Below are 24,580 nucleotides of genomic sequence, written 5' to 3' on the forward strand. Positions count from 1 at the left end.
TCATCTTTATCTTCAATTTTATCTGCCAGGGCCTGCTCTACTAGTTGAATAGTAGGTGTCGGTTGATCTTCTGTTATAGAAACAAAATCCCATCCATTGTTTGCCAGTTCCTCATCATAATCATTAGTAACTCCTTCATCAACATAGTAACATGATTTGTCTCTATTCTTCTTAAATCTGTACCTTTGATATTCAAGGTCAGGCTTATATGTTCTTTAAGCTTCTTCTTTCAATCTTGCATGTCTATCAGGACACCTAGATGCCATATGGCCAATCTTATTGCAGTTAAAACATTTAAATGGTGCTTTACCTTCATACTTACTTCCAATTGGACCTTTAGGCATTTTCCTTGCAAATAGTGCTTCAAGCTCTTCTAGTTCTTCATTCTCCTTTCTAATTTCTTCAAGTTCTCTTGCATAAAAGGCTTTCCAATTAGATTTCTTAGGTGATGATGATGATGCCTTGAAAGCTAAATCTGTCTTAATAGTAGCAACAAGACCAAATTCCTCAAGTTCAAAAGCTGAAAGTTTTCCAACCAAAGTATCTCTAGATACTGATGTATTAGGCATTGTTCTCAATTCATTTATAGCAGTAACTTTCATTTTGTATGTCGGTGACAAAGCTCTTAAAACTTTAGAAACAATTTCATCTTCACTTAAGGTTCCTCCACAACATTGTATGCCCAAAACAATTTCATTTACTCTTTCCATAAAAGAAGAAATTCTTTCATCTTCTTCCATTTTCAGATTTTCATACCTGACCCGGAAGCATTCCAGTTTTGCAATTTTGACTGTGGTATCACCTTCATTCAATGTTTCCAACTTGTCCCAAATAGCTTTAGCAGTAGATCTATCTGATAATCCCATGATTTGCTGATCTAACAATGTGCTCACAAGTGCTTCTCTTGCTTTGCAATCATTTTCCTCATCTTTAGCCAAGGTTGGTGGAATAGGTTGACCTTGAGTAGGAAAAACGTAGCCATTCTTTGTAACATCCCATATGTCCTTCCCAATTCAATTCAAATGTGTTTCCATCCTGATCTTCCATATACCATAGTTGGTTCCATCAAGCTTCATACTGTCCTTCCTAAAATAGTTAGAAGACATTGGATCTCCTCAAGCTTTTAGACTTCTGCAAAAAGAGGACTAGGCTCTGATACCAATTGTTAGGTCCCAGAGGCAACTGAGAGGGGGGGTGAATCAGTTGTCCAATAAATACAAACCAAAACTAACTTAACCAAACTTAATTCTTAATGCCGAGAAACCAAAATTTAATGTCGGTAGACAGTTTTATCAGTTAATAATAATACTGGTAAAGTTTAATGCATGAAACACAAAGGCAATAACATCCACAACACATAACACAAATATTTGTACGTGGAAACCCTGTAAGGGGAAAAACCACAGTGGGAAACCTTACCCACAATCAGATGATACTACTGTAGATAGTATGTGTGTACAATATGGAGTCTGCACATTCAGAAAGGCCAATTTCCTAGAGCTCACTTCTCAAACACAAAATGGGAGTCACACTGACTACAATTGGATGGTTAAATCCAATGATAATGTACTGCTCAAAATAGCATCTTCATATGCTAGATTCAGTACCGGTTAAGCTCTGATTTTCCTTCTTCAAACCTTCCTTCAATCTTGAATGATGTCTGCGTGTATAGCTCTACTTATATTTTCATATACCTTATTATATTCCTCTTCCACTATCCTTATTACAATCTCACAAATGAGATCTTACATTTATACCAAAACCTAAGACCAAATGAGTAGGTCAACTCACTAAAAATATTACAATAAAATCAATTACAAATGAATCAATATGCGATTCATGATGTTAGCTCAATACATTTATAATAATAATATTTTATCTTCATGACGTGTCGTGCTGATCTAGAATAGATATGCTTGTCGGTCCATAACCTAGACCTATTTGCTAGTAACAACAAATATGCAAACCCGATTAGACCAATGAACAAATCACCAAAACAAGGTGTCCGAACAACATCTTCAACATAACCAAGTAATCTCCAAGTCATTCCAAGTACCGGTGAACAATATAACCTACTGGTGAACCAGATACTGGTGACTGTGCATAAGTCACTGAACATGTCGGTGAACATAACCAAAGATCTCCAAGTGTTTCTCAAGTGTTGACAAGTGTTGACATCAATGACAAAACCATATCAACATATCCAAAATACCAACACCCATTAATCTTTATCATTCAACACAATGAAAGGCCTAAGGCCCTCCACATTCTCGCCTACTCTTGCTAGTCACCCTCTGCTACCTTGAAGCCCTTCCCTGGTACCACCAAAGCCATTATTTCTTTTAGACCAAAGACCCATTCCTCTGCAATGCATTCTCTCACAACCCATTCCACCTCCTCCTTAGTTCCAAGTTCAAAACCCCATGTAATAAACATAGACACAATAACATAAACACAATATCTATGCTCACCTAGTATCGATGTTTAGTTCTCATGAATTCTTCCCAAAAATTATATCCAAAATTTGCATAAATAGAGGATCATGAATTTTGAAAACACCCTTCAACTACTTCTCAGAGATACGACCCAAGAATGCCAACTGTTGCTTCATTGTTCTCATAGTAAAATTCACCTTCATATTACAAACACCTTTACCACCTTGAGTTGTCTACTTTAAAAATATTTTGGAAAGAAGCATGAAGCTATGCCATTTAATGGCCAAAATTCTTAAGAATTCACTCTCCATTAATGATCTTTATCACATCTATCCCATCCATTAACAAACTTACCACAAAATGATGACAACTAACACTTTGGCGATGTACTTTCTTGTCCTTCACCCCATTCCAAATCATCAAATCACTCCCAAAAATCTACAGATCATTTGCATTCAATGACACCGCCCACTTCGATAGGGTGTCAGCCACATCATTACCTAAACAATACACATGCATAATTTTAAAAGCCTCAAAAGTGTTTAATAAATTGCAAGTTCTTTTAATTAATTTTTTAATGTTTCATGCTTCCGCCTTGCCTTGGATCAAAACATCAACTATGATTATTGAGTCACCCTCTAAATGGATTTTTTAAACCCTAATTTTTTGGCCAATAGCATTACTTCCAGTTCCGCCCGAGCTTTGGCAATATTGTTTGTGCCTTTTGTTAAAATTTTAGGCTCCCATTGCTAGGATATTACCTAAAAAATCTCTAGCTACGAAGCCCACCCCAGAGGGACCCAGATTCCCCTTTGAGGCCCCATCGAAATTGACCTTGGTCCAACCTTCCTCCGGGTTTTCCTAGTACACCTCTTTACTCACCAATGGAATTGAATTAACCTAATTAAGCCCAATAATGAGCCATATATAATCAATTTTTATTGCAATGTGGATTGCATATTGTAGACACCTTAAAATGGTCAACGCTTGCGGAGTCGTATTTTAACATTGGTGCATTGCCTTATTTTAGGGTTTTTGCGTCGCATTAACATTTCTCCTATGTCACACACTTGGTCTTTATCATTTGTGAGCATCGAGTCCTTCTTCTTCATTCTTCATTTATCTCACTCTCAAATTTGGTCTTGTCGATAGCAATATTTGTCATGATTTTGGTCAATCTTATCCTATCGCATCAATGTGCGTATTCACTTGTCATCATTTTGGACATCGTCAATCCTAATTAGGGTTTTGTCCTCTTATCAATCTTGTCATCATGCGATTGATTTGTCATCGATTCTTGTCTTTTGATCGATTTGTCATCAATCTTGTTGTTTTGCAATCTATTTTGTCATCGATCCTTGTCTTCTTGTCAATTTTGTCATTTTGCGATCAATTTGTCATCGATCGTCGTCTTTGTCAATTTGGATCAATTAGTCATTGTTCCTCGTCAATTGGCGCATTTATTAATCAAATCGTTTGTCAGCATTGGTCTTTTATCAATTCAAAATCATGATCGAATCGACATCAAATCAATCCTTCAATCAAGACCTAATTGTCATCCTCACATTTCTAATTCATCTTTTAGGGTTTCATGATTTTATTCATTTAACCCTGTTTGTCATTTCTCCCTCTAGGTTAAATAATTTATTTATTTATCCTAGGTCTTCGTGTCACAATTAAATGTTTAATTTAATTGGCTAACTAATTATTCTTCTTTTTTGTGAATTAATTAATAAATGACAAATTATTAATTGATTTACCTAATTTCTCCTAATTCCTAATTTCCTCATTTTCTAATTTCCTAATTCCTAATTTCCTCATTTTCTAATTTCCTAATTCCTAATTTCCTCATTTTCTAATTTTCCTAATTTCTAATTCAATTTCCTCCTATTTTTCTCCTAATTTCATGGGAATGACATTTCAATTTGTCATAATTTGTCGTAATTGACAATCAATCAATTTTGACATAGAAAGTTGTCATAATTTTGTCATGAATTATCAATCAATCAATTTTGCATAGAAAGTGCAAATTTGTCATAATTGACATAATTGATTTGCAATTTCCATTTGAATCTCTTCATGCTAATTTGATCATCTCTCCAATTTGTCTATAAATTGGATGAATTTCTTCAATCAAGACTAATCACATTATCTAATAATCACTCTGTCGAATCAATCACGCTTCGAGTATTCTTGAGCAATCATCTTGTCTACTTGCTTTCATATCATGATCATGCACTAGTAGGTGAGATCCACAACAAAGTTATTTGAGGAAGAAAGAAGGACAATGGAGCCACATGAAGGAGATATTCAGATCTGCATTTGGTTTGCTTAGCTTTTAATCTTGAATGTTTTGCTTTCATGTCTTTATTGGATGTAATTAGGATTGATCATTGCATTTGAGCTTTTGTGATTGAGCCATGACTAATGTTGAATTGCTTTGATGATTTCCGATTTCCTAGCTACACATATTAAATACTAGCACTTGCATCAAAAAGAGGTGCAAGGATTAGGCTCGTAGATTATATAAGATAATACGACAGAGAGGGCAATTTTGTATATGCATAGAAGATACATTTAAATTAATTAAAATTCATTTATATATTAATTTAATTTATCACTATTTTCATCTTATTTTATACCAAGAATATTTTATTTCAACCTTTCTACCTACATTTATTACCACAAACCAATCAAATCCCTCTATGTTCCAAGTGATGGTCATTATGAAGTTGCATTTAATTACTAGATATGGAAGATGCTTAACCTACAATAGTAATTTTTACCATCGGTATGGTAAATAGTACACAAAATCATTAATTTAGGAAAATAATTTTTTTTATTTATGAAAGTCCAAACTTGCCAGCATGATAGTCCAGCAAGGGCACGAAGCCCACGGGCCACTAGCTCAACATGTGCTTTCATGGAGTAGTTTTTGTCACCTAATACGGGGGCATGAGCCTATAGGCTGAAACATCTTCAGCTAAGAGCTAAGGACTGAGGGGTATCCATTCCACCAAATTTACCCAAGGCACGATCTCGACCTCATCTTTTATGATGTCAAAGCCTTTGCACTCAACAAGACTTGATCCCTGGTGAGCTCATTTGGAGCCATTCAACTTCACTAGTAGACCAAGGGCCCATTGACATCAAAGTAGATTTGAATGCCAAGTGAATTGTTCCTTAAGTTGTAACATAAATACTAACTTCCACTTGAATGAGAATTACTATGACTCACAAAATTATTTAGTAAATATTTATGTTAGCAGGAACGGAGAGGGGACTCGCAACTACTAACTTGAGGGAGGAGAAGCCCACCCACTCGATTCTATAACTATTTTAGCGCCCCCTACTATTTTTTTTTAATATAAATATAATAATTGATTAATTAATTAAAAAATAAACATATTTATTTATTGTACATTTTTCTCCTCTTTTCTTCTATAACAATATTTATAAAAATGTCCTTTAACATGATTTACTTGTATGCTAAACAAACTAACAAGCTTGTTTCTTCACACCAAACAAACAAACTTTAATGATATAATTGCCTTGTGGATAGATAGGGCCATCTCCTATTCCTTGGTTGTGGGTTAACAAGAGCCATAGTAGGTTAGCCACATGTGTGATTTGATCTTGAAACCTCTCTATAGATACGCCAACATGAAAAATCATCATCTACACAATTCTTCGAGAGCATTTTCGATTCAAATGAATCCCCACAGCCCAAAATTGAGACAAAATAGCAACTGTAATAGAATAAAAAATACTCAGCCAAAGATCTATTAATATAAAGAATTAGATTTAGTAAATTACAATATTCATTTAAAAAAAAGTTAAATTTTATGGAAAAGTAAAATGTGATTATTTTTTCTAGAGTAACTTTTTAAGGATTTATAATAATTTATTGGATTTATAAGAAAACTTTGATTCTCATAAATTTAATAAATTAAAAAAATGTAATAATAAGATGTTGACAAAGAATAAAAGTTTGTACTTCATTTTTTTTTTAAATTACTTCAAATTGTAATGTTTAAATATATTTTTAAATACCTATATATTTTTAAAAAATTACTGCCTTAACCACATCAGCGGGAGTGCACCTATATATTTTTAAATATAATTTTTTAATTTCATAAATTTATTTTAGATCAATAAAAATACTAATGTTAAAAAATAAATCTAGTATTTTAAAGTAATAAGAATAATTTAATAAGAGGCCTGCTAATGGGCTTTTGAGGGTTTATCCTCCTAGGATGGGCGATAAAAGTCAGGAGTGGATTCTGCCAGACAAGGGATGGACCAAGATCAATTTTGACGGGGCATCAAGGGGAATCCCGAGATCTTCGATGTAGGGGTCATAGCTCGTGATGAGAATGGTAGTATTCTTGCTCTTGGAGCAAAGAGATTGGTGGATGGTACTAACAATGAAGCTGAGCGTCAGGCGACAATTGAAGCAATTCTTTTGGCGAAGAAATTGGAGGTGAAAAAACTCCATCTTGAAGGGGACTCCTAGATAGTGGTGAATGGTATTTCTAGGGGACGGATGGAGGCTTGGAGCCTGGATAAACATATCAGAAGGATGAATAACCTTCTGAGTGGGTTTGAGGATTTTAAGGTATCGCATGTTCTAAGGGAAGCGAATGTTGAGGCTGATAGGCTTTCGAACGTAGGTGCAAATGGTTCCTTGGTTGATCATTTTAATTTCTTATAAGACAAGGGATTTGGGTCCCTTAGATTTTGGATGAAGGTGCTTTGTGTTTGAAAGGGGAACCTAAGACGTGGTGTTGAGACTTGTGTGATTCGTTTTAGATACGCATGATGGAGGGGTGGGGATGGCTCACATGATTTGTGTTCATCAAACTGGCAGCATGTTGTGTAATGACAGCGCAGGTGCAATGATGTCAGTGTATGGATTTTTGGTTTACTGATGATGCGTGGTATGAGGTGGTGCGTGCAATAAATTAATGTTTGGAGTGGCTATGGATTGTTATTTTAGGCCCTCGTTTTCCCTTTTTTTGGCATTGTGCAAAGGATAGTTTTGGCTATTGCGAGTGTTGTGTTTTGGCTGTGAGTTAGGGGAAGGATGGAAGCCAATTTCTCATTGTTTACAGAGGGCCAAATTCTTGCATTTTGAGGCACAATATCATGCAACCACCTGTTGAATGTTTTTAGGGTGGATGAGGAAAATTTTTGGAGGGTTGTTTGCCTGATGTTTGGGGAAGAATTCTTGGATACTGACTGTCGCCCGCAAACAAATTTGGATGTTTCGTCCCTGTTCGTGGCTCTCGCTCTAATGGTGGGAGGTGCAAAGGAGGAGGTGCTTCGGGTGGCATCCCTAGTACTGAGACCAAAATGGTCGGGTGGTCTGGTGGAGGTGGTGGCTTGAGTGGAGATTGGTATGGGTCTGAGAATGGAGCAAGGGTCGTGGAGGTGCTGAGGTGGGGGAAATGAAGCACAACAACCTCTGGTGGTGTGGTCGGCTTCTCGCTCGGTGGAATCCTAGATGGAGGATGCAAGGAATGGGTGGCGGGAAATTGTGGACTTTGTGTGGAAGTTGGGATTGGTGGAGAGAGCGAAAATGCGTGGCAAGAAGACCCTAGTGAAGTCACAGGCTCTGATTGGCAAAGATGGGTGGCTGCTGGTGCATCACTAAATCCCACGGAAGAATGCAAAGGTGGTGGATCGCAGTATGCTGTGATGCAGACGACTAGGAACCATGATAGGTGTTGGGATGGAGCTGCTCGAGGCAAGTCCCACTTAGGCCATTCCCAACTTCTCTAGGGAGGAAGCCCTTGGCCGGTTCCGGTAGGATGGTCTCTTGTGGGTCGTCGGTTTTTTGGGTGGGGATTCCTAGATGTACGGAATGTATCCGGTATGGTAGGCTTTGTAGGTGTGGTTTCTGTCTCGAGTTCTTTTTGTTATTGTAGGGGTGAGACCCCATTTTGTGGAATGCTACTGAGCAGCTGAAGGCATGTATACTTTCCTTTCAAGCAATATAAATCTTAAATCGGTTATCGATAAAAAAATAATAATAATTTAATAAGAAAAATTTCATAGATTTATTTTTTAGTAATTTTAATAAAAAATAATTTCAAATTACAATTATTTTATAATAAATCATAAATTTAGAAAACACATTTCTTCAATACTTCAATATACATTTTACTTGTTACAATATAATAACTAAAATTTTGAAATATTTCTATTTTTGAAAAAAGGGGTAAAGATTTATTTAGAAATCACAGAATTACAAAGAACAGGACATAGGCCCACCAAGACAACAACAAAAACTAAAAGGATCCTAAAAGAACCACCAACACCACCACTACAAAGTCCAGTGACCATAGCAATAGATTTGACCGTTGGATTTCCAATGATAATACCTTTTCGGAAAGCCCTCAGAAAGATGACATTGAAATACACCAAAAACTAGGCTCATCCGGAGCCTCGAAGGGCCTCAAAAATGACAATGAAAATGAAACAAACATAAAAGGTAAATTGATCCTACACCACTGGGTGCTCTTGCATCATCCTGTCTTCTAGCATTAACCTGTCTAAAGATTCAATATAATCAGGAGGTAGACCATCCGTTCCACTAAAATCCCAACTATCAACATGCTCTGAAGCCCACTTGGCCAAACAATCAGCCACTCTATTCCACTCCTAGGGAATATGACAAAAGGAGACAAATTCCAATGTATTACACATTTGTAAAATCTGTCTGACCACAAAAGCTAATTGCCAACTCACATCATTCAAATTTTGTTTGTTCAACATGTCCACAACAATCTAAGAATCTGACTCACAAATAATCTTCCTCCATCCTAAAGAACAGCCTCGCTCAACAACAATCTTAATAGCTAGGGCCTCCATAAGATTGTTAGAGTGCTGCCCAATATAAATAGAGAAGAAAAAAATTGTACAACCATCATCACCTCTACCTATAACTCCAATACTTGCATGTCCAGGATTCCCACGAGAAGAGCCATCTATATTTATTTTTAAGATTCCGACAGGAGGGGTAATCCACCTTCCATCTATACTTATCCGCTACTTTGTATGTTGAGATCTATTTCCAGTAGCACAGTCCATTTTAATGTTTTCCAATTGTAGATTCCTTACAATAGCATAATCACCTGAATCAACATTTTTAGACAAATTGCACTTAGCTGAGATTGTCTCCCAAATCCTATTAACTATCTTCTGCCACAGCTGAGGACTCCCTATATGTGAATCACAAAAGACCCTCCGATTCCTTTCCAGCCATAAATTCCAGATAATAAGAGCTGGCCCAATAGCCCAGGCCACTTGAAGAAAAGAGGTCTTTGCTGGGGGTCTGCCCAAGCTATCCCAAATTTCAATTAAGGAGGCAACATGAAAACAAGCATGTTGCCAAGTCTCCCACCACTTGTGCCAAATATCCCTAGAGAAAGGCCACCAAAAAAACAAGTGGGAGCAATCTTCCTCATTTTGCATACAAAGATAATAGATAGATGGTCCCTGGAAGCCTCTCTTACGAAGATTCTCCCATGTGAGGCATTTCCTCTAAGCAACTAGCCGTAAGAAGAAATTACATTTCAGCCAAGAGAAGCTATTCCAATTCTTCTTCCACCAGGGAACATTCATCAGGCCATGCAATTGCCTATCAGGCTGAGTATAACCTTCAGCAACAGAAAACTTGCCTTTTGGATTAGGACCCCAAGCCAAAATATCTCTCTCCTTGAGGGAACTACATAACCTACCCTCCAAGATATTAACCAACACCACACGATCTTCATCTGAACCACCCAAGGGCCATTCAAGAGGATCCTTCCAACAAGTCACCTCAACCTTTCCAATGCGCCTAACCATTTTAAAATTCTCCACCTTAACCCATCCAACATCAATGAAAATGTTGGAAAGAGGCTGAAGCTGTGGATAACTAGACAGAGTAGGAGGGTGACCATCCCAAGAGTCCTGCCAAAAAAGAGCCTCAGAGCCTCTATTACAAATCTAGAAAAGGCCATCTTTAATAATTTGGGCACCTTTTTTAAGAGTATCCCAGATACAAGAGCCCCTGCCCACTAAACTAAGAGGAGGCACCTCATGATCATTAGCACTAGGGAGATACTTGTGGGTTAAAATCTTGGCCTAGTCCTGATCCTGACTGTTACACCACCTCCAATATAGCTTAGCCGCCAAGGCCTTGCTAACCAAAGCAATAGATCTGAGGCCATGACCCCTAGCATGTCTCGGTCTACAAACAGAGTCTCATTTAACTAAACTCCACTTAGAAGAAAGAAAACTACTAGACCAAAGAAATTGACGGGAAAGAGCATCAAACTCTCTCACAAAGCTGGAGGGGGGAGCCTACACAAAACACCTATAAATGGGAAGTTCTTGCACCACAGTCTTCAGGAGAGTCATTCTTCCAGTAGAGGATAACCACCTGTAAGTCCAATGATTAACCTTGCACCGAAATTTATCCAAAATTCCTTGCCAAAAATCTCCGCGTTGAACCCCCAAATCTGAATAACCTGAGGGGTATTAAAGAAATATATGGATGATTTATCTTCATTAATTTTTTGATCTGAGGCTTTGCAATAGATATCCAAAGCTCTCTTGAAATTCACCGCCTCATTGATTCTAGCCTTGCCCATCAAACCTGTGTCATCCACAAACTGAAGATGGGAGTAGGGAGGTAGAGCATTACTCCAACTCCAGCCCTGAATAAGACCATGTCTCACCTAGGAAGTGAGAAATCTGCCAAGACCTTCAGCCATGAGAATATATAAATATGGAGATAAAGGGTCCCCTTGTCGAAGCCCCCGTGGAGCGCTAAACAATTTTGAGGGTTCCCCATTAATAAAAACTGAGAAAGAGGTGGAAGTCACACAACTAAGAACCCAATTCACCCACTCTTCTCCAAAACCAAAAACCAAAAAGATCTTTTGTAATAAATCCCAACTCACCCTATCATAAGCTTTGGCCATGTGAAGTTTAATAAACATAGCCTTCTTCTTAGAGGAAGCCATCGAATGAATAGCCTCCATTTCTATCACAACTCCATCAAGGATCTATCTTCCATCAATGAAACCACCTTGCTCCTTAGAGACCAAAGTGCAGAGGAGAGCTTTGAGTGTTCAATAATCAATTTAGTGATTACCTTGTACTAATCCAAGCTATTAGCCCTCTCCTTCTTAGGAATGAGATCCAAGAAGGCGAAATTCATAGATTTGAGCATTTGTTTATTCCTATGAGATTCTTGAACCACATATAGAAGATCATACTTTATAATCTCCCAAAATTCTTGGAAAAACTCAATAGGAAACCCATCAGGGCCAGGAGGCTTGCCTTTTTTCATTTGAAACACAACCCCCTCAAGTTCAGACAACAAAATGGGGCACAAGAGAGCACCATTCATTTCAACAAAGACAAGAGGGGAAATACAGTTCAAGATAGCCCTCTTTTCCACCATAGTTTCAGGATCCTCTTTGGTAAACAAATTAGAAAAAAAACTAACAGCTTCTGTAACAATTTCTTCTTTAGATGAAAGATGAACCCCTTCTGAAGAAATGAGAGAGGTAATAGAGTTACCATACCTCTGAGCCTTAACAAAATTATGAAAAAAACAATGTTTCTATCACCTTCTTGGAGCCAATCCACATGAGACTTTTGTTTCCAGAAAATCTCCTCACACAACTCCCACTCTTCTAAGTCCTTTAGAGCAAGGGACTCGACCATACTGATCTCCACAGTCATCCCTTGATCCCTAATTTGATGCGTAACCTCATCCAAGTTGGATTGAGCTGCCATCTTGTGTCTATGTAGGTTCCCAAAACATTGTTTATTCCACCTCTTCAGCTTGTATTTCACATGTTTTAATCTCTTCCCAAAGGAGTACATAGCCCACCCGTGGGCAGACACCCCTTCATACCATGAATCAACCATAAGATCCCTCAATGACTGATCATGAAGCCACATCAATTGAAATTTGAAAGAGGGATTTTTGGAGGTTCTAAAAGATGTAAAAGAAAGCTTAATAGGCAAGTGATCAGAACCCCTCCAATCAAGAATTTCTGAATTGGTGGACCACCTATCATGCATCCAAAAGTAGGAAACCAAAAATCTATCAAGCCTTTCAGAGATAGCCTCAACACCACTCCTCCTATTATTCCATGTAAAGACACCATTAATTGGCTTCACATCAATGATATTCAAGAGACCAATATTATCTTTGAGTAAATTTGAGGAAGGATCAAGCCTGAATAACCCACCTCGCTTTTTCTCCAAACTAGTAATGACATTAAAATCTCTAGCCAAAATCTAAGGGAGAAAAGGCTCTTGACCCCGAACAAGATTGATGTGAGCCCAAAGATGAGACTTACCCACAAGATCAGTAGGAGCATAAATGGAAGACCTCCTAGAAAACCACCACAAAGGGGACACTTTCCTTGGGTTCCAGAAGGAAGCAACCTCCCCTGAACTACTGTGAGAGCTCACTCCCTGCCAAAGGCCCTGGGGCTAGACACGCAAAGCACAACTGGCCACACCATCCACTGAAAGCTTGGTTTCTTGAATAAAAACAACATCAAGAGACTTGGAGTCAATTAATCTGTGAACAACTTTTTGTCTAGGGATGCTGTTCAACCCCCTTACATTCCATGAGAGCACAATCATTTATGTCGTTGAGAGAAGTGGGAATCCAATGGGCTTCATAGACCCCGACTCAACCAAAGTATCACCAATAAGCTTAACCTTTTCCTGATCTGTTTTTCATCCACTCCTTAAAGGTTTGTCTAAAGAACCCTTTTTGAGGATCTTCTACTGCAAGCCTAAAATAGGTGGGTCTTTGTTACTCTTCACTGAACCTGAGGCCACTATAGTGGAAGGAGGAGTAGATGCCATGATCACTACACCTTCAGGGACCTGCGACTCACTAAGATCTCTGTTGTCCTGAACATGGGAAGGCAAATCCATAACCACTTGAACATCCTGTTGATTCTCCAAAGATAGGGCCCGACCCTCTTTCTTGGAATCCCCATCCAGCACCTCATGCTGAAATTGGGCACCCAAGGACATTTCAACTGGAACTCCTTCCTCTTGGACCAACTCCTCTAGAACCTCAAACCTATTTAGGGTGACATCATTTTGCCTATCCAACCAGGTTCTCTTCTTTCCCTTGTCTTTATTTTGAGGTTTCACAAGAATGAAGCCATCTTTATCAGCAGGACCATTAGGCATAGGGGCTTTCCCCTTATCTTTCCCTAGAACAGAGTGAGGAGGATCGGAAATAACCAGTTTAAAAGATTTATTTCTGGGACATCTCCACTGTAAATGACCATATTCATGACAAATTCTGCATCTAAATGGCAGGGTCTCATAGTCCAACTATTGGATCTAAGAAGATGTCCCCAAACAAATTTCCATAGAGTCTAGCAAAGGATTATTTAAATCAACTTCTACACATATACGAGCATAGGAAATTACCTTTCGATCTTGAGTTTGTGAAGCTGAACCCACGAGTTTACCAAGAAGCAGTGAGATTGAGTGAAGAATATCTTCTCTCCAGAATTCCAATGGAAGCCTCGACAATCAAATCCACATGGGCACATGAGAGGGAAGCTCCTCAATAGAATTAAAGCCAATATGCCAAGGTTTGATAAAGAGTCCCACCTGGTTGAAAAAGTAAGGGCTACCCTCAAAAGCCTTGTTCCTGTCTGCTAGGTTGGAAAAAATAACCAAAAAAATAGTTATTGGCTGCCATAAGTAGCTCCATGTCTCCTTCAGGATTCTAGACACGGTGTGCCCAAGACTCTAAAATAGGTATAGAGAGGCGAAGACCGATAAATTTTCATATGAGAGCATGATTGCACCAATATTCAACATCCTTTGAAATTTACTCAGGTTGAATAACTAGAACTGGACGATATTGAGATCTCTCCAAACAACCATTCACCTTTTTCATGCAAAAAGTCTCTTTCGAAGAAGAAACGCATGCCCTTGATTGGGAGTGACCAATGTGTTCCTGTCCACATGCATGCATCAAATGAGACAAATCCGCCATATCCAGATCTATAGAGACCATCTGAGAAGAGGATAATCCTCTATTCTTCATGGATCTAGAGAAAATACCAAAAGAAGAACAAGAAGAGGGGCAAAAAACCCAACCTCAAACCCCACACACCCCAACGACAACCCAAAACAGAAGAAACAAAAAAGGGTTGCAAAAAAAATTCCTGCAGTAGCCCAGAAAACCCGACCATGGGCAAGCAAAAATCGACCCCCAGCAAGCAAGAAACTCCCCCCCTGGAATGAAGCAAGCAGAGTGCAGGATACAGGCTAGGGCACGTTAGCCCTAGCACGACACCCACACACACGCAGAGCCATCCCACTCGATCGAAATATTTCTATTTTTTAGCTTTTTGAAAATAACTTTATTTTACAACAAATTTATAATTACAAATATATCGATGAAAATAAAGTCCCCCTTTTGAGACCACACAATACTTTTAAAATCATTTTTAGTCTCCCCATTAACACTAACCATTTATAGTCTTCCCACCATATCATCTATCTACCCAAATTTTCAAAGCTTCCTAATAATCCTATGATTTGGTGTGGCTACTTAATTTAGCAGTGGGAGCTGATGGCACAAATAGAGCTCAAATCATGTGTGAAAAAAACCAATGGTAGAATTTGCAGGAAATGAACTACGAAACCCTATCATAAAAATTTGTTTACAAAAATGAGGTGAACCAAAATCAATTTTCATATAACTCTATTTCAAAATAAAGAAAAAGTAGATACAAAATATCAAGATTTTACAGTTGATGAAATCTAATTTGATTGGAAGACATGATGATGATATTTTGACTCAAAAATATCAAATCGACCAAAATTTGCTTTCAAGCATAAGGTTCCAACGCAAGGATACTGCATGCCTATAAGCAAAGCTTACAATATATAGTCTATTGGCTAATTAAATAATTTAGTATCTTTCTTTCTTAAGAAAGAACTACTTTATAAATATAATACATTTTTTTGAAGATTTCAATTAGATCCCATTCAATTGTTTTCCCCAAGATTTCACTTAGCTATAACTATGCTTTAATCTCCATACCATGGTGCTTGATTACACTTTATTTTTCATGAAAGAATGGACTAGTAAAACATGACAATTACTTGTGGCCTACAAATCTCTCTAATGAATAGAAAATGTTTGATTACCATCCTTAAAATAGATGGAAAAAGCATTAGGGCTTTCAAAAAGGGGACTAACATCACAAACAAGATTACATCTAAATGAAACCCTACCATTATGTATTCAACCGAGATAAGAGTTTGACATTGAAGAATTTGTTATGGACTCACTTGTTCACACTCCCTTTGATTTTCTACCATAAAAATATCCTAAAGATGATTGAAGGCACATGTGGTTCTTAGGAATTTTGGGATTTCTATGGAAGGGATAACTTATCAAAGAATTTGTGAAAAGAGATCTCAAAAGACTTCTTAAATTCTCTTAAGACTTAATTAGGGTTAGGTGTTGTACACCTTGCAAGTCCTATATCTAGTTACAATTATTTGATAATTGTGTAGAATTGTAAATAATATGTTCATATAGAAAAGGGCACCAATTTAGAAGGAGCCTTGATATTCTTTAGTTGGCACTCCCCACCATGTGTCATTGGTCTTATGATTATTGTAAGAAGACATTGATAATGAGGTTACTAAGTGAACTATGTTTAACATCTTTGATCAACTATTCTTAGAAGCGTGTAAGTAGCTCTAAGTCTTGGAGACAGGATACTCTGTATGCTTCATCATCAATGAGATTGTGCAAGGAAACCCATTGTGATGGTATATCGAACTCAATAGGTAACATAGCTTCTGCACCATAGACCAATGAGTAGGGAGTTGCGCCTGTAGGGGTTCGAATGCTAGTTTGATATGCCCATAGTGCTGGATTCAATTGAATGTGCCAATCATGGCCGACATCATTGACTGTCTTCTTTAGGATTCTCAATATGTTCTTGTTTGATACTTCAACCTGACCATTGTCTTGTGGGTAATAGGGAGTGGAAAAGCGGTGTTGGATGTGAAATTTCTCACAGAGTTCACGGACATCTTGATTTTTGAAAGGAAGACCGTTATCTGTGATGATGGACATGGGTACACCATACCGACAGATGACGTAATTGAGGATGAATGAGGCGATCTTCTTGCCAGTAACTTGGGTAAGTGGAACAACTTCGATCCACTTTGTGAAGTATTCGGTAGTGGTAATGATGAATTTATGGCCGTTGGATGAAGATGGATGGATTTTTCCCACAAGGTCAAGGCCCCATTGACAAAAAGGCCATGGTGTTGTGATTGGTTGAAATTCCTATGCTGGTGCATGTATCTGGTCTCCATGAACTTGACATTTCTTGCACTTTCTGACAAAATAGGAGTCCTTTTCCATAGATGGCCAATAGTATCCAGTGCGCAGGAGTTTCTTGGCTAGTGACAGACCGCTTGCATGAGTTCCACAAATTCTTTCATGTACCTCTTCCAAGGCCTTTGTTATCTCATCCTGTTCCAGACATCAAAGGAGAGTACCATCAAGACTACGTTGGTATAAGGTTTCAACAATAATGGTATATCGAGTGGTTTGGCGAATGAAGGTTTTACATTGGTTATTCGATTGGTTAGGAGGAAAGGTGTGATCGAGGAGATAAGTGTAGAACTCACCGTACCATGGGGATTTAGAACCGATTAGGTGACATATCATCTCAGATTCGGGGATATCATAAGCGGGGATCCAAAGCTGTTCTACCAAGAACTCGTAGCGTGTTGAATTCTATGGAAGATCTAAGAGAGACACAATGGTAGCCATAGCGTTAGTAGCGCGATTTTGATCTCTTGGTATCTTCTCAAAGGTGATAGTAGTAAATGATGCCTTTAATTTGTCCACCATTTGTTTGTATGGCATGAGTTTGTCATCCTTAGTCTGATATTCATCTGTTGCTTGTCGAATGACCAGTTGGGAGTCGCCATAGACTTGTAGTTCTTGTAACTTCCATTGTATGTCTAGCCTGAGTCCTGTGATCAAGGCCTCATACTCTGCTATGTTATTGGTGCACTGAAATGTGAGTCTATAAGATTTTGGGATGCTGTCACCTTGAGGTGTGATAAACAGAATGCCTGCCCTCGAGCCATGCCTAGTGTACGAACCATCAAAGTATAGTTTCCATGGTTGTGCTGTTGTGATCATGAATATCTCTTCATCTGGAAAATTGGAAATGAGGCGATGATCGCCTATGAGTGGTGCATCGGCCAACTAATCTACAATAACTTGACCTTTGATAGCTTTACGGTCCACATACTTGATGTCAAATTCACTTAGAATCATCAACCATTTGGCCAAGCGGCCTGTCAATGCTGCTTTACTGAGTAAGTAGTTTAGTGGGTCAATCTTTGCAATGAGTTGTACCTTGTGTGTGAAGACATAGTGCCTCAGTTTAGTGGCTGCCAAGATTATTGCTAGGCAAGCTCGCTCAATAGGGGTATAATTGAGTTCATAGCCAACTAGTGTGCGAGAGATGTAGTAAAAAACACACTCTTTCCCTTCTGCATTATGTTGTGCTAGTAGTACACCCAATGCTGTACTTGTTGCTGAGATATAGAGTAACAGAGGTCTGCTTGGATCTGGTGGGATCAACAATGGTGTATTCATGAGATAGTGTTTAAGCATCTGGAATGATTGTTGGCATCTGGCATCCCATTGAAAGTGGATGTTTTTATGTAGCAGATGTGTAAAGGGGTGACACTTATCTACCAGTTGTGCAATGAATCTTCAGATGGATTGTAGCCATCCTTGTAATGTCCTTAGCTGATTGATGTTCTTTGGTGGTGGCATGTCCATGATTGCTTTGACCTTTGCTGGATCGACCTCAATACCTTTGCTTGAGACAATGTATCCTAGAAGTTTCCCCGAGGTTACTCCAAAGACACATTTCTTTGGGTTGAGTCGAACATGATATTGTTCCAGTCTATCAAAGATTTTATCTAATATATCGAGATGACCTTCTCTCGTGAGTGATTTTGCTAGTAAGTCATCAACATAATCTTCCATCATAGTATGCATGATGTCATGGAAGATGGTGGTCATTGCTCATTGATAGGTCGCTCCTGCATTCTTTAGACCAAAAGGCATTACATTCCAACAGTATGTTCCCCATGGACATGTGAAGGCCGTCTTATGTTGATCCTCTGGTGCGATCTTTATCTGATTATACCCTGAAAAGCCATCCATGAGTGAAAGCATGGCATGTCCTACTGTTAGGTCCACTATGATGTCGATGTTTGGTAGGGGGAAGTCATCCTTAGGACATGCTTTATTCAGATCTCTAAAGTCAGTACAAATACGAATGCCCCCATTTGGTTTGCCGACAGGCACAATATTGGATATCCAGTCTGCATAATCAATGGGTCTAATGAAACCAACATCTAGGAGTTTCTTAAGTTCTTCTTTGACTAGTACTGCAATCTGAGGATGCATCTTATGAAGCTTTTGCTTGATAGGCTTGGCTCCTTCTGCTACGGTGAGGTGATGCATGACTAAATCAGGATCAAGCCTAGGCATGTCTGCATATGACTATGCAAAGTTGATCTGTCGCTTTTGAAAGAACTCTACAAACTTAGGCTATTCCTCTGGAGTTAGAAGAGATGCTAGATGTATGTGGTGAGGAATTTCAGGAGTCCCCACATTGTATTCTTTTGTTTCCTCGATGAGAATCATTGATCGTTCCCGTTGTGTACTAGCAGGGAGAATGTCAAACCTTTCATCCGCCGACACCTCAGAGAGGTTTTCACCATTGGATACGCTCTTTCTTTTTACTTTTGTTGAATCAAACAGTGCCACGGTGTGGTTTTCACTGGAAGATCCATTTTTTATTGTTATATTTTTGCAGCTGAAAGGTTTGGCATCCGCCCCAAAGTATGTTGCACTATTAAGTTCTATGGCGAATCCAACTTTGTGATCCCTGCTTGGTATGTTATCCCGTAGTTCCAAAAAGTCAATGATCGCCTCATCATTTTGGAAATGGTCAAGACATGGGGGATTAGGTTGGTTCCATTCGATGAGTTCAGGATGGATAATGGGCATTACCTCATCAATTAGGTTAAGTTCATTAGATGTGTCAGTGAGGGTTAAGACATTATGGTGAAGGTTGTTGATGGTACTCTCCTTGTCCAAATCAGGCATAGGATGTGACATAGGGTCTGTGGAAGATGTTTCCAGCTCAGGAACCTAAGAGGTCTTTATCTGTGCTTCTCCGTAAACAAGGATGTATTTGTGAGGTGGAGGTAGTGATGTGTCTTCCTCATTTGAAGTATTAAGCTAGGTGGAATCAAATTCCCATTCATGTGAGTCAGTCTCTAAGTCACTTTCCAGTATCCAATTACTATACCATACTAGGATTTCCTTTGAGTTAAACACTGCAAGTGTGATCGGTTGATGTACCTTTGTAGATGAAATGATCAAAGCTGCAGGAAGGATGATAGGGATCAATGAATTCGATACGGGGAGTATTGGTAGTGTTGACTCTATTGCTTCTGCTGGAACTGTTGATGTTGTAGATGCTATTGCGGGTTCTGATATAGTTACTGCTGCTAATGGTGCTATTGATGTTATTGCTGCTGCTGATGGGATCACTGGTTTAATTAGTGGGATGATGGGTATTGTAGGTGGTTGTGTTGGGATTTTTAGCCTCAGTGGGGCAGTTGTGATGGTGTTTAATGCCGATTTTATAATAAAAGGTGTCCTCTTTGCAATAGGCTGATATAGTGGTTTGTTGGGTTTTCCTTTGAATCTGAGTTTAGGAAAGATCTCCTTTTGAAAGCCTAGGCCTGTATTATCTTTGGGCTTTAATTCCAGCAACAGTGGTTCATGTCTTCCTTGTTTGCAAGGTCCCAAAGCACTCTGACCATCATAACCCATTCTTTGCATAATGAGAAGGCCTTTGCCATACTGATTTGTGGGAAGCTTAGCTTGCAACATATTTGTGGTGATGGGATCTTTATAGATCCATTCTTCTAAGTCCTCATCCCTGGTTTCTTCTTCTTGACTCTTTCCAAGGATAAAAGACATCAAAGTACATGTTGGCTTGATTAGTGGTTGTTGAAGTAACTACTGAGGTTTGCCATGTGTTCTAGGAGAAGTGGGCATTTGTCCCACACAAAAGAGTTGACTTAAATTGTATTCCCCAGGACCTTCCTCTGCTATTTTCATCTTGAGCTTTTCTTGCTTAGGTATAGTGGTGTTTGAACTGGCAAGAGAGGTTGGACTTATGTATGATGTGGAGGAGATGGCTTCTCTATTGTTAGGAATGGTAATCTCTGGTTAATGACTGATATTATGACAATATGCAAAGGGGTTTGCATCACCCAGGATTGTGATCTCTACACCGTTATGTGGGAATTTGATACACTGATGGTAGGTGGATGAAACGGCTTGCATGGCATGTATCCAAGGTCTTCCTAACAATAAATTGTATAGCAGAGGAAGGTCCATAACCTGACATATGATGTGCTTCACCACAAGGCCCACTTGGATTGGTAGTACCACAGCTCCTTTGGATGAACGCTCTACATCGTCATAAGCTTTGATTGTGATCTTCTTGCGGGGATCCACTGATTCTATTGCATATCCCAAAGCTGTGAACAACTGCAGTATACAAATATTCAGGCCGACTCCATTATCGATCAAGACTCACTTGATCCTATGCTGGTTGATAAATCCTTCAATGTGTAGTGAGGCGTTATGAGGTTGCTGGAAGGAAGAGTTGTCACTTTCAGAAAAAGTGAGACAAGGTGATGACTTTAGATTTCAAACCATGGCTTGGAACTGATCTGTATTTAGGTTTGCAGGGACTGACGCCTCTTGGAGAGCTTGATCCAAAATGGTTTTATGAGATGGAGATAGGTGCAATAGCTTTAAAATGGATATAAGCACATGCATTTTGTCTAATTGTTCCACAAGATTGTACTGCTTTGGTATGGAGGTGGTGCCTTGTGGAGCTGCTTTTATGGTAATCTTGCCGCGATGTGTAACAACATTGCAATCAGAACTGGATGGATTTTTTATGGTAATAGTTGCAACTTGTTCATCGACATCATACAGGTGATTCACAGTGTAATTATACGCGGCTTGCGTATAATCAGTGGTATTAGTGTTTCTCCTGGAAGTGGAAGGACCCCTTTGATCTTGTGATGGAAGTGGATTTTTGAACATCAGATGATCATTGTTTGTTGTTTTTGGGTCATGTCCTTCGATTTTGATTTCACCTTGGTCAATAAGATCCTGAATAAGATCTTTCAATCTGTGACAATTGCTTGTCTTATGTCCTCTCCCTTGATGGAAATCACAGTGTTCAGTATCTCTCATCCATGTAGGTTAGACCTGAGGTTCATAGTTTGATGTTTTGGGTAGGGTTACTAGGTTTTGAGAAACCAACTGTTGTAATACTGTTTCGATGGGTTCCCCTAAGGGAGTGTATGTTCTCTTTTGTTTTTGTTGACGAGGTCTGGGTTCATCGTGAGATGTAATGCAGCCTTGATTTGGAGGAGAAACTGTGTTAGTCTGAGGTGGGGGATTTTGTTCTGCAAATTGAACTACAAGTTGTGCACTTTTGATAGTTCTTGCATCCACAACCCCGTCGTTGACAACATTTTTGTTTTTGTTCCAAAAGCTTGGTTTGTCACTATTGAAGCATGGGCGAGGACCATCCTTTGGCTCATTATAGATTTTGATAAGTCCTTTCTTGATGAGAGCCCGCTCACATTTTAAACCTTTTGTGATCATGTCATTGAAAAAGTTTGTGTCTTTGACATCCAAGTGAAATTCCATTTCTTCGTTTAAGTTGGAAATAAATATTTCCACTAGTTCTTGTTCAGGTAACTGAAGAGAATGTCTGCTAGACATTTGATGCCATCGTTGCAAGAATACTGAGAATAGTTCACTTGGTTTTTGTTTAGTGTTGCATAGATCAGCCATGGTGATATCACATTCAATGTTATGTGAGTAATGTGCCAAGAACTTCTGAACTAGCTCTTCAAAGGTCCTAATGCCACCTGGTAATCAGAAAAACCGTGATGTGGTTGTTCCTCCCAAGCTTTGGGGAATCAGGCGCATTAGGTATGTATCTTCATATGCCACTTCGAGGCAAGCTGAATGGAATTCTCTGACATGATCGCGAGGATCTCCTTTTCCTCTATACTTTTCAAACTTGGGTGTTTCAAACCCTCATGGAAAAGGTGGCATACAAAGATTCCTATCAAAGGGATAGGGACAAATGTCATTGAGTGAAAATTGATTAGTCTTTAGGCCACTACAAAGTTGTTGGGTGAGATTTTAAACTTGTTGTCGTAACATCTCTATGTCATTTGGAGGAGGAGGAGGTGGGTTGCCTTGAGGAATGTTATATCTGATGGGATCTCTACCTCTTTCTTCTTCATGGCGACTTTGTCATTTTGATGCTTGTCTTAGTTGTGCAAGATCAAAGTCAGAGGGGAGTTTGGCTCCTTCTTGAGAAAGCTTTAAAAAGCGAGCATCTGCATTTCTCTTGAGTATTTCGTCAAAAAGTCTATTAAAGAGAGGGTTGTGCTGAGTCCTTTCTATTGTTGCAGGAGTAGGAGTACTTGGGTTTTTGTCATTCGCATTTCTGCCAAGTGCTTCTTGAAATTCATTGATATTTTCCTCCTCTTCTTCTTCAATTTCAATTTCTCGTTGCCTTGACTATGATCAGGTATGAGTCATCTTGTTTATGAGTTTTTGTTGAAGTTGGGTGAAAATGATGATGAGTTGTTGATGAAATGAAAGATTTATGGTTGGTGAAGTGTTTTGCATACAGATCTCTAACACTTAAAGGTAGATATGACCAAAATTCTTTCTTGAATTGCTTTGTTGTTTTTGATAAGGTTTGATGTGATAAGGTTTAGAGAAATCTGAGATGTGTTATAGACTTAACTACCTAGTAATGAGAGGATTCACTCATAAACTAGTTTTAACCTGCGTAGATATGTCTCTTAGGATGAGCTTATCCTAGATATAGAAACAATCTAAAAGTGATGTTTTGTGTTTGATTCAAGCAATATCCAAAAGAGAACTTAGGACAAGAACCTCTTAATGTTTTGAGAGTTGAAATGAAGTGATGACGTGTGAATGTTGAAATGGATGAAATGTTTTTAACTTCAATAAAAGCTTTGTGTCACAAATGGAACAAATTATACCTCTTCCCTTTCGGGCGTTGGTGGCATTTCTCGAGCTACGTTGTATGTGATACAAATGTCTGGGAAGAAGTTGGGATTGATCTTGCCTCCTTGGTTTTTGTGATAACTCAAAGCTCTATATTGCATAAAAGCTCTACGGTTTAATGGCTCTGGATCAAATTCGTTTGATTTGCCTTGAAGGTATAGATGCATGTGACGTAGAAATGCTCTATAAGAGACAAAGATTTGTCTATTTAGATAGAAGAATTTCCTCCTTTTGATCAAAGCCTTTGAGCTCAATGGTCTTCTTTTCAAGTTGATGTGTTGATAAAGATTCTTCTTTATCAAGATGTGAAGAATGGTCATATAGTTTGAAACTTTGTTGTTGCACTTTGTTTTTGATCTTTTGGTTGGATGAATACTTGTTCTGATTTTTGGATTTTATGATGTTTCTTTGACAAGAAAACAAATCAAGCACACAAACACAAGAATGCTGCCATAAAAGCACAAATGAGTATGGGTCTAGATCAACCCAATCCTTGGACTTCTTATGACCCCTTCCTTTAAGTGTATTTTAGGTGTTTTCTTTCCAAAGCCTGAAGTCGGCTCAATTTGTACTTGTCTTTGACTAAAATGAGAACATTTCAAACACTTTGTATCCTTAAGGTCAAAAGGCCAGTTGTGATAAATTCAGCTCACATCTTGATATTTCTTTGACTTTGGTACTACATACCTTATGAATCCCATCGTGGTAGGTAAGGATGTGATATACTAAGTCTTGCATGAGCATAACAAATAGATGATCCCTATGATGGGGGAGTCACCACTTTCATCAAGCCACAAGTGACTTTTCAAAAAGCTATGTTTCTACTCAAGGAAATATGTATGGTGAGTATCTTGGGAGCAAA

The sequence above is a fragment of the Cryptomeria japonica genome, chromosome 4, assembly GCF_030272615.1.
Source record: "Cryptomeria japonica chromosome 4, Sugi_1.0, whole genome shotgun sequence".
Classification (NCBI taxonomy): Eukaryota; Viridiplantae; Streptophyta; class Pinopsida; order Cupressales; family Cupressaceae; genus Cryptomeria; species Cryptomeria japonica.